The 11941-nt window shown below is 44.5% G+C and overlaps 1 long non-coding RNA gene across 1 annotated transcript; it reads left to right on the top strand.

Moving 5' to 3' along the window:
• The first annotated feature begins 442 nt into the window (after positions 1 to 442).
• LOC140460604 (uncharacterized) lies at positions 443 to 9059 on the top strand. The gene is made up of 2 exons (XR_011954233.1): positions 443 to 606; positions 6783 to 9059. It is a non-coding gene; the product is annotated as an uncharacterized lncRNA (long non-coding RNA).
• The last annotated feature ends 2882 nt before the right edge of the window (positions 9060 to 11941 follow it).

Genomic DNA, 11941 nt, shown 5'->3' with positions numbered 1-11941 from the left:
GCCTCCACCACTTCCTCTGGGCAGCTCATTCCATACACACACCACACTCTACATGAAAGTTACCCCTTAGGACCGTTTTAAATCTTTCCCCTCTCACCCTTAACCTATGCCGTCTAGATTTGGACTTCCTCTACCCTGGGGAAAAGATATACAAAGCCGGACGAAATTCAAAAGGAATAAAATGTCGAGCCACAGGGAATAATAAAATTGTGGCTGCAGCTTTTTTTCTCCTATTGACATTTGGACGCTTAAAATCTGTCAGTAACGCCAGCACCTCCACAGAGCATACTGCGCATGCTTCTCGGTGTCAGCGACAACTGCGCATGTACTGCGGTGTCAGCAACAACTGCGCATGTACTGCGGTGTCAGCAAAAGCACTGAGCATGCTCGTCGCTGGCCACGGAAACAGCGCTTGACTTCCTTCGGAAGGACCAATGGTGAGACCCGGAGGACCGGAAGGAGCCTGGTCCTCCTGCCATTCAGAACAGCCTCTTTGTCTGAATGCGGAAGTTGGGCTGTGAGTTTCTCAAGATGCGGTTGTTCCTCTCTCTCTTTGAATGAAGATTGAGCATCACCCCAGACTGCAACTCTGTCCGACATCAGTGGGTACGGCACTGTCTTTTCTCACCCACTTTTTCGTTCTGGGATTCAGTAGCTGACTTGCACGAACTGAAGGGAAAGGGAGTGAATCCAGGGAGGGGACAGACTCTGGAAAAGTTGATCCAGGTCTGTGTCTCAATTGACAAACGCATGGCAAATGCAGTACCACAATGTAAACTTAAAGCCTCTTGCTTTTAAAAAAGGCAGAAAGGAGGTGCATGGTTTAAATGATAATATATTGGTATGTGGAGAAAGTGAGGACTGCAGATGCTGGAGATCAGAGTCAAGTGTGGTGCTTGAAAAACACAGCAGGTCAGGCAGCATCCGAGGAGCAGGTAAGTGGATGCTTTGGGCACGAGCTCTTCATCAGGAATGATGTGTGGATGTACAAAGGGACCTCAGCGTCCTTCTGCACCAGTTGTCAGACAGGTGCAGCAAGCAGTCAGCAAGGCAATAGGAATTGAGTTCAAAAATGGGATTGACTTCAAGGCTGAGGTCATCTGACTTTTGAACCACAAAGAAGTGGATGGTTATGGGGAAGGCAAGAAAATGGTTTTGAGACCATTACAGCATCATACAGCACAGAAATAGACCATTCAGTCCAACTAGTCCATGCTATGTTCGCAAACTAAACTAATCCCATCTGCTCGTGTTTGGCCCATATTCCCCGTCACAAAGCTGGTCCTTTTTCTAAAAGCTGGTCCTTCTTCTCAAGGATACCGTGTCCTTGGTTTTTTTCAGAGTGGTGGTAAAACGGCCACGGACTCCAAACTGGATGGTTTAGTACAGAAATGAAAAGGGTATTGGTCGGCTTTTCTGTTTACACGTCAACAGATGACACTTTAGGCCCAAGCTTTTATGTTTTCGAAGTGACCTGCATAATGAAAGACGAGTGATCTGTCGTGAAAGCTGAGGCCTTGTTTGAGTGAGTTCAGCAGTGGACGGTGTGGAGAAAGGAACAGCATAATTAAGTCTAGTTTAGATAGACTGAGTTCTGTGAGTATTCTATATTCTGTTCTTTGTGTTTCATTCTGTATTCTTGTGAATACATTGATCTGTTTTAAATCCTGGTAGTCAACCAAGCTAACTTCGGGTAATTTTCACTGTGCACTTACTGAAACAAATAGCAAAGTTATGGTCTGCGCTGCCTGCTTAAGAATGTTTTGAGTGGTCTGGCCTAGTCCATAACACCTCCAAATCTTTCCCATTCATGTCCTTGTCCAAATGTCTTTTAAACGTTGTAACTGTACCTGCATCCCTGCTTCCTCTGGACATTCATTCCACATATGAACCATTCTCTATGGGAAAACAAACGTGTCCCTCCTGTGTTTTTAAAATCTTTCTCCACTCACCTTCAAAATTTGCTCCCTAACCTTGAAATCCCCACTCTAAGGAAAGGAGACCCATCATTCACCTCATCTATACACCTCATGACTTTATAAAGCTTGATAAGATCACCTCTCAACCTCCTATGCTCCAGTGAAAAAGGTCCCAGCCTATCCACCAAGATGTGGGTATATTCATATCCAGTTCAATGTTGGTGCAGATCTGTTCAATGTTGGTGCAGGCTTGAAAGACCAAATGGCCTACTCCTGCTCCCAGTTCTCTCTCTCTATGTCCAGGACAGCAAGAGACCATAAGACCTAGGAGCAGAAATTAGGCCATTCAGCCAATCAGGTCTGCTCCACCATTCAATCATGGCTGACAAGTTTCTCAACCCCATTCTCTTGCTTTCTCCCCGCAACCCTCAATATCCTTGATACACAAGAACCTATTTATCTCTGTCTTGAATATACTCAGTGACTTGCCCAACACAGTCTCTGTGGCAATGAATTCCATAGGTTTCGCACTCTCTGGCTACAAAGGTTTCCCCTTTATCTGCGTTCTAAAAGGTCTTCCCTTTACTCTAAGGCTGTGCCCTTGGGACCTAGTCTCTCCTACCAATGGAAGCATCTTCCCAACATCCACCCTGTCCAGGCCAATCTGTATTCTGTATGTTTCAATTCGAACCCCCTAGTGTGGGCTGTAAATCAGCGTAAACCAGACCCTTCAGGATGAGGTACAGCACGGATTTGGTTCAGCAAAGTGAGAATGGAGGGAGAATGTGTGGGGTGGAGATTTTCATCGTTAAGGAAATAAGAGAGGAAAGAAAGTTCAATCTAAATTAGAATTGAATGGATGGGCTTTTTGGTCGAGGAGTGGCAGATAAAGTTTCATTTAGATAAATGTGAGGTGTTGCATTTTGGAAAGGCACATCAAGGCAGGATTTACACACTGGCCGTGGAGAGTGTTCCTGCATCAAGAGACCATGGAGTGCAGATTTGTAGTTCTGTGAAAGTGGAGTCACAGGTAGACACGGTAGTGAAGAAAGCGTTTGGCGCTTGCCTTTATTGAGCAGAGCATTGAGTACGGGAGTTGGGAGTCATGTTATGGCTGTACATGACATTAGTTAGGCCACTTTTGGAATACTGCATTCAGTTCTGGTCTCCTATGTTGGAAAGATGTTGTGAAACTTCAAAAGAGTTTGGAAAGGATTTACAAGGCTGTTGCCAGAGTTGGAGGGTTTGAGTTATAGGGAGAGGCTGAAAAGACTGCGGCTGTTTTCCCTGGAGCGTAGGAGGCTGAGAGATGACCTTATAGAGGTTTATAAGGGGCATGGATAGGAGTCCAAAATGAGGGAGAGAGAAAAAGAAATTTACGTTGCAGGGAATGTGCACAGTTACTGGACATTGCAGTGCATCTGGGAAAGGTTAATGAACAGCAAACTTCACAGCTGACCATGGAGGAACCTGTGTGGGGGAGCTCACAGAACAGGAACAGAGAAGTGTATAGTCTTTAACATGTAACTTAGCTGTAAGTCTGCAGTCGTGAATGGAGTGGATTCTTTCTTGATTATATGTTTTACTGACATCTGTCTCTTGATTAAATTTTAAAAATATAAACCACAAGTACTGTGTTAGCCCGGAGCACCTTTTTAGAGCAAAAAGACAGTGCTATTTTCTGGGTCTGTAGATTGTGAAGGAGTAACGGTGGCCTTTATGAGAGTGATATGCTCTTCCTGTCAGATGTGGGAGATTAGGGAGAGTATCCATGTTACTGGTGATTATGTCTGCAGTAAGTGTGTTTGCTTGCAAATCCTATTGGATCGTGTGGATAAGGTGCAGCGACAGTTCCGAGGTAATGAGGAATTTACAAGATCTGGGGCTATGATGGTTTGGCAATGATAGGAAGGGAGAAAAGTCACAGCTACAGTCAGGGAGATGGGTTAACTCCAGGAAAGGTAGGAGGGGTAGGCAGGTAGTGCAGGAGTCTTCTGTGGCTGTCCCCATTTCAAACAAGTCTGCTGTTTTGGAAAATGTAGGGGGTGATGGTCTCTCAGGAAATGTAGCACAAACAGCCAAGTTTCTGGTCTCGAGACATGCTCTCATGCAATGAGGGGTACGTCGGGTTCCAAGCGATCAATTGTGATAAGGGGCTCTCTAGTCAGAGGTACAAACTGACGCTTCTGTGGTTAGCAGCGAAAAATCAGAATGGTGTGTCGCCTCCCTGGTGCCAGGATCAAGGATGTCTCTGAGAGGGTGCAGAATGTTCTCAAAAGGGAGAGGGATCGGTTGGAGGTCATTGTACACATTGGAACCAATGACATAGGAAGGGAAAAGGATGCGATTCTGAAGGGAAAGTGTAGAAAGTCAGGCACAAATTTTAAAAAAGAGGTCCTAGAGTCAAGAAAAATCTGGATTACTGCCAGTGCTATGAGCTAGTGAGGGTTGGAATAGAGAGGATAGAGCAGATGAATGCATGGCTGAGGAGGTGGTGCATGGGAGAAGGGTTCACATTTTTGGATCATTGGAATCTCTTCTGGAGTAGATGTGACCTGTACAAGAAGGATAGATTGCACCTGAATATTGGAAGAGTGCTAATATACTGGCAGGAAAATTTGCAAGAGCTGCTCGGGAGGAATTAAACTAGCAAGGTGAGTGCGTGGGGAGGTACCCAGGGAAATAGTGAGGAAAGAGATCAATCTGAGACTGGTACAGTTGGGAAAGGGAGTGAGTCAAACAGTCAGGTCAGGAAGGGACAAAGCAGAGAGCAAGGTAGGACTAACAAATTAAACTGCATTTACTTCATTGCAAGAGGCCTAACAGGGAAGGCAGTTGAACTCAGGGCATAATTAGGAAGATGGGATATGATATCATAGCAATTACAGAAACGTGGCTCAGGGATGGGCAGGACTGGCAGCTTAATATTTCAGGAAATATTTCTGTCCAGTGTGTGGGAAAGGCTTCACCCAGTCGTGCAACTTGTGGAGACACCAGCAACTTCACAAGTGAGATGGCGCAGGGTTTCGGGTTGGATTCTGCTGTTACCATTGCTGAGAGTCACATCTTGAACGCTGTTTAGTGGGTGAAGTGGGAGGGGTAAGGGGTTCCTTTATGCTGACTGGCCGCGCTCTCACTCACTTTACTTCCAGTGGGGCCTGACGCTCTCTGAGCCTGGGATTGCACCTTCCCTATGGAAATAGTCCACCGAAGCGGCTGAAGTGCAGGTCGATCTGAAATAGATACATTTCTCTCTGTCCCATTGAGTCTCCAGAACATTCGATCCAATTGGCCTCTGTCAGTGTTTATGCTCCACCTGAGCCTCCACCCACCCCTTCATCAGCAAACAGGTATCCCCTGCTTTTTGAAAGTTCACTTTACCCCCTACCCCCACCCCGTCCAAGCCTGTGCCAATTCTTAATCCTAACTTAGACCTTCTATTTATTGCCGATGTGTGGTTTCTGTCCCTGTAATTCACCTCCCATTCATGTGTCTATCCAGATACACCTTAAGTGTTGCTAAGGTGCCTCTTTCCACTACATCCACTGGCAGTGCATTCCAGGCATCCACCATCCAACTGTGTGAAAAATCTTCCCTTTCAATTCTCCCCCAGACTGTCCCCCTCTCACCTTGAACCTGTGCCCTCTTGTAGTTGACTTTTCCACCCTGGGGGCAAAGCCTCTGAGTATCTAACAGACTATCTGGCCCAACACCAAACATCCAAAGAATAATCCACACAGACCCATTTCCCTACCCCTATTACTCAACATTTACCTCTGACTAATGTACCTAACGTTCACATTCCTGAACACTGTGGGGCAATTTAAGCACAGACAATCCAACTTAACCTGCTAATCCCTGGGCAGTGGGTAATTTAGCATAGCCACTCCACCCTAACCTACACATTTGGATTGTGAGAGGAAACCAGAGGAAAGCCATATCGACACGGGGAGAATGTGTAAACTCCACACAGACAGTCACCTGAGACTGAAATCGAACCAGTTTCCCTGGTGCTGTGACGCATCAGTGCTAATGATTGAGCCACCATGCCGCCCCCGTCCAGCCAATCTGGGTATCTCATCATTTTGTTGAGGTCATCCCTCCGCCTCCATCTTTACAGTGAAAATAATCCAGGTTTATCCCATCTCTTTTCATAATGACACCTCCAGACCAGGCAATGTCCTAGTGAACCTTCTCTATACCCTCTCCCCAGAGCATCCATGTCCTTCCGGTAGTGTGGCGACCAGAACTGCACGCAATATTCTGAATGTTACCGGAATAAATAGCTGTAACATAACTCGCCAACTCTTACACTCAAGGCAAACGTGCTGTGTGCCTTCTTGATCACGTTACCCACCTGTATTGCCACTTTTGGAGATCTATATGCCCAGATCCCTGTGTATGCCAGTGCTTCTATGTGGTCTGAAATTTATTGTACAATTCTTGTATTTCCTATTCATCTGAATCCAGCTTCACCTTAATTGTGTACCTCTCTTTACCTGTTTTCCCCTATCCTCACTCCTCCACACATCAGCATATCATAATTTCTGCTCCTATAATCTTATGCCATTCAGCCCATTGAGTCTGAACGTGTTCCAGGACCAGTACATCCTTCCTGAGATATGGGGCCCAAAACTGCATACAGTACTCCAATTGTGGCCTGACCAAAACCTTATAGACCCTCAGAAGTACATCCTTGCTTTTATTTTCAAGTCCTGTCAAAATAAATGCCATTGTTGCATTTGCCTTCCTAACTACTGACTCAGCCTGTAAGTTTATCTTGAGAGAATCCTGGGCTAGAAGTCCCAAGTTTCTTTGCTCTTCGGATTTCTGAATTTTCTCCCCATAATCCTTCTGTTCCAGGGTAGCAGCAGAGACTTCCAGACACACTGAATTTGTATCCAGGGATCTCAAGAACTGCCAGTATCTCAGGAAGAATCGTTATTCCGGGAGGAGGCAGAGAGGAGCGTGGTGTGCACCTGTAAACTCCAGAACTTCCCCAACTTCACGAATCAACAATAACTCTTTCTGGACCAAGAAACGAAAGTGCCAACGACAAACTGTGACACCACAGGAACTGAAAATAGGCCATTCAGCCCATTGAGTCTGCTCCACCATTCACTCATTCTTGAGTATCAAGGGGCTCAAAGGTTACAGGGAAAATGGGGTTAAGAAACATATCAGCCATGATTGAATGGCAGAGCAGATTCAATTCGATAAATGGCCTAATTTCTGCTAGTTAACCATCCCTGGGGAGAAGGAGGCAACACAATAAGTTATTTCTTGGCACAGGCAAGATGATGTTGTTTAATAATGGGGTGACAAAAGGACAATTAATTCTGCCTGTAGAAGGAAAGCCCTGACATAGAGGGGTTAATTGCAGGGCAGGCTGTTTCAAACAGACAGCTAACCCTCAAGGATAAGAAGGTAAACTACAGACCTGAGGTCTCCAGCAATGTGAGGTGATGTTCGAGTCTTAAAAAAAAGTCACACCACAGATTTGAAATTGAGGAAACGCCACCAAAATTCAACTCCAGAATGATACAGCAGCAGCAGTACTTAGAAGAATAATGCTGCATCAAACCCCTGGACACTTCCAGAGATGGGTACTGTCGGTGGAAACCCAGTTAAATTCAGCCATCAATTGGGTGATAGCCAAGTTTGGGGGGGTGAAGCTGAATGAAATTGAGGGGTTTTATTTGTGGTTGCGACGTGCAATAAAGTGTAAATCATTGTTTCAGCAGTTGATTCTCTGTGCGGTTTCTGAGTCAGGAGCCAAATTAAGGTGATTCACCCACAACCACACCATGAGGCTGGGATTAATATTGACTCCATTGCATTCAAGAGAATGTCATCAATACTGTTATAAAGTGAAGGCTGAACCCACCCCCAACCCCCCACTCACTCTCCAGGGTCTCAAACCGAAACGTACAAAGAGTGGCACATTGCCCTTTAATCTGTAAAGTCGGTGTGATAACTGGTGTAACCTGCTGTAGTGTTAAAAGTAAATCCCTGACACTTCAAAATCAACAATTTATTTAACCAACTCTCACGGTGAACAAAACTACTAATAAACTGAATAAATCCGTCCTAACTACTGAGTATTCTGGAATAAATCAAGATTCTTCTGGTATGCTGTTCCAATCAATACATCCCATTCAGATAACACAAAATAGAATTTAATCTCTCAGATTACAACCAGGTTATGTGTCTTCCAGAATATTCTGTGCCATCTTCTGTCGGGATGCCTCCTCCGATTCCTCTGTCAGGAATGTCCTTCTCTGTTTTTCTAAATGATGCTTTCTCTAATACACAGATGACAGAGCGCCAATTCTTTACGATAGGATTGGTCCTGTTGTCAAAACTTTAGGATTTAAATTTAATAAGTTTTTGGTAGCCAATGGGGCTGATTTAAATTGATTGGTGAAATTGAAAACCTGTTGTCTTGGCCTGCGAACTGTACAGCCCTTTGATACAAATGTTTCAGTTCAGGTGCTTTCTGTTGTGATGATGCTGCTCCTTTAAGAAGATTACGTTGTTGGTTTATTTTCAGGAGGGGTTGTAAAAGGCAGAGCTTCCCATTCGTCTAGGATTAAGGATTTCGCTAATGGTTAACAGATACTGGCTAAGGCAACAATCAGGGAAAAGGGTTTGACATTTTGTTTTCTAAAACACTTCTACAATGAAAGGGCAGTTGTCCCATTCTTTTCCCCTGGTTTGGGTTTTAGCAAGCAGTCTGTCTGAAGCTGCTGCAGGAAGAGATGTTTCCTGATTCAACAGATGTTTCTGACTGACTCTGAAGCTTCAGGGAAAATAGTACCAGCGTATTCAGCCTCTCCCTGTAGCTCAAACCTTGCAACCCTGGCAACATCCTTCCAAACCTTTTCTAAACCCTTTCAAGTTTCACAATGTCTTAAAAAGACGTCAACTTTGCTCGACTAATGTGGGAGAATTTTCTAAATGACGCGTTCTGTCTGAAAGAATCCTCCCCTGTGCTGTGACAGAGCTGCAGTGACTTTCAAAAGCGTGACAAATGCTGTTATCAGTCAAAGATTCATTGGGAGAAGCTTCTCAATCACATCTGTAAATGGAGAAAGTGTTTTTAATAATGAGACATGAATAAAGGCTGCATTAATCTTTTGTTCTGAAGATTTACTCATACATCTCAAAACAGAGCTTACGAACCCAGTCACAAGAAGTCTACGGGAATATAAGACACCACTGCCTATTTCCTGACCAGGACCGACTTTACACAGAAAACATGGACATTTTAAATGAATTGGGTGCTATTCGTTTTAAGATCAGGTGAACTTAAGAGCCACAACATTGGCTTAGAAACGAGAGATCCTTGACCCACACACAGCCAAAATCATCACTGCCATTATTATCTAATCAGAATTTAGGCTGGATAGGCTGGGATGTTTTTCCACTGGAGCAGAGGAAGTTGAGAGGCAATATTTTCAAACCATGAGAGGTAGAGTTGGGTTAATGGTAGCTGTTTCTTCCCTAGGGGGAGGATTTCAAGACCAAGGACGTGTTTTTATGGTGAGAGGAGAAAAATGGAAGAAAAGATGTGGGGCAAAATATTTACAAAGTGTAGTTCACCTGGGGAACCAGCTGCCAGTGGAAGTGGTTGAAGCAGGTACATTAACAACATTGAAAAGGCGTTTCAACAAATACATGGATAGGAAAGCTTTAGAAGGATATGGGCCAAGTGCAGGGAAATGAGGTTAGTGTTGACAAACATTTTGGTCAGCATGGACAGGTTTGGGCTGAAAGGCCTGTCTCTGTGCTATAGTATTCTATGACTGGCGTCTCTTTGTAACTCTGACAGTGTTGAGTTTCCACATGAACCAGGAAAAAGTGAGGACTGCAAATGCTGGATATCAGAGTTGAGAGTGTGATGCTGGAAAAGCACAGCAGGTCAGGCAGCACCCGAGGAGCAGGAGGATCGATGTTTCAGTCATAAGGACATCCAGATGAATATCTCACTAAATCATGCTGAATAAAATCTGATCTCATTCGTCAACTCTGATGCAGAGGTGCTGGGGGTGGACAGGTCAGAAGTCACACAACACCAGGTCACAAACCCAATAGATTGATTTGATCTCATGAGCTTTCGAAGCACTGTTCCTTCATCAGGTGAAGTGATGAAGGAGCAGCACTGATGAAGGAGCAATGCTCCCAAAGCTTGGGATTTCAAATAAACCTGTTGGACTGTAACCTGGGGTTGTGTGACTTCTGACTTCTTCAACTGCGCATTCATGTTGAACTTGATGGGATATTTTATCCAACTCGGAGTAGTTAAATCATATCGCTTGGAGGGGTTCATTTGAAACCTTTCAGGAGTTGAATTCAACAAGATTGAAATATTCAAAGTTACTCAATTCTAAACTTACATCAGGACCGGTAGTCATAGAGAGGTACAGCGCGGAAACAGATCCTTCAGTCCAACTCGTCCACGCTGACCAGATATTCTAAATTAATCTAGTCCCATTTGCCAGCACTTGGCCCAAATCCCTCTAACCCTTTCTCTTCATGTCCCCAACCAAATGTCTTTTAAATTCTGTAATTCTACCAGCCTCCTCCACTTCCTCTGGCAGCTTATTCCATACACGCACCACACTCTGCATGAAAAGTTTTCCCTTTAGGTCCGTTTTAAATCTTTCCCCTCTCACTCTAAACCCATGCCCTCTAGTTCTAACAACATCCTGATAAATCATTTCTGATGGAGATGTCAACGTTTCGGGTAGAGCCCTTCTTCAGTCCTGAGGGATAATACCTGAAATGCTGACTTCTCCACCTCCAGGTGCTGCCTGCCTTGTTGTGCCCAGCCTCCTGTTTGTCTATTTCAGATTCCAGCATCTGCAGTTTTTTATTTTGTCTCTAACAAATGGTGGAGCAGATTCGATGGGTCAAAATATCCTAACTTCTGCTCCAATGGTCTTGTGATTTTAGGCTTGTACGGGTCCTGGGCTCAATGAGCAGCAGCGCCAACTGGAAGCAATGTTCACAGAATCATAGAATCCCTGCAGTGTGGAAATGGGCCCTTCTGCCAAACAAGTTCAGAGTGACCTTTTGAAGAGTAACTCACCCAAACACATTCTCCTACCCTATCACTCTGCACTTAGCCCTAACTAATGCACCACACCTACACATTCCTGAACACTATGGGACTATTCAGCTTCGCCAATACGCACAACGTTTGGACTTTGGGAAGACACTGGAGCACGCAGAGGAAACCCACGCAGACACGGGGGGGGGGGGGGGGGGGGGGGGAGGAATGATCAGTCTGGTTTGAACAGAGATGGATCAGATTTTGAAAGGCCTTTTGTTGATATGTAAAGAGGTGTGACTTCAGGCCAAATTTGTCATGTTTTAGAAGTGACCTGTATAAAGAAAGAGGAGTGAGCTGAGCAGTTATAGTTCAGTATTGAACTGGTTGGAAGTTCAACAGGGAGCTGTGTGGAAACTCACTCTCTTTTCTGCCTCTCAACTTCAACCTATAAGCATTGTTCCATTTATATTGGTTTTCAAAGGGAGTTGGCTTATTGGGACTGTTGTGTACTGTCAGAACAGCATAACTGAGTCTAGTTGGCAAGGTTGAGTTCTGTAGGGGTTCTTTGTGTTTCATTGTGTAATATTGTGAATAAATTTTTGTCTGTTTTAAAATCTAGTAGTCAACCAAGCTAACTTACTCCAGGTAATTTTCACTGTACACTTACCAAATCAAATTGCAAAGTTATGGTCTGGGGCTGCCTGCTTCAGAATGTTTTCAGTGGTCTGGCTTAGTCCATAACACAGGCCCACACTTTCACTCAGGGGAGATATAATTGAAACATACAGAACATTGAAAGGCCTAAACAAAGTGGGCATTGGGAAGATGTTTCCATTGGTGGGTGAGACCAGGACCTGAAAGAGACTAAAAAAGGGAAGACCTTTTAGAAGGGAGATAAGGAGAAACTTTTCAGCCAGAGAGTGGTGAATCCGTGGAATGTATTGCAACATGAGGCTGTGGAGGC

This window comes from Chiloscyllium punctatum, chromosome 36 (assembly GCF_047496795.1).
Source record: "Chiloscyllium punctatum isolate Juve2018m chromosome 36, sChiPun1.3, whole genome shotgun sequence".
Taxonomy (NCBI): Eukaryota; Metazoa; Chordata; class Chondrichthyes; order Orectolobiformes; family Hemiscylliidae; genus Chiloscyllium; species Chiloscyllium punctatum.
Note: the sequence above shows the minus strand (reverse complement) of the source record. Positions and strands in the feature narration are given on the sequence as shown.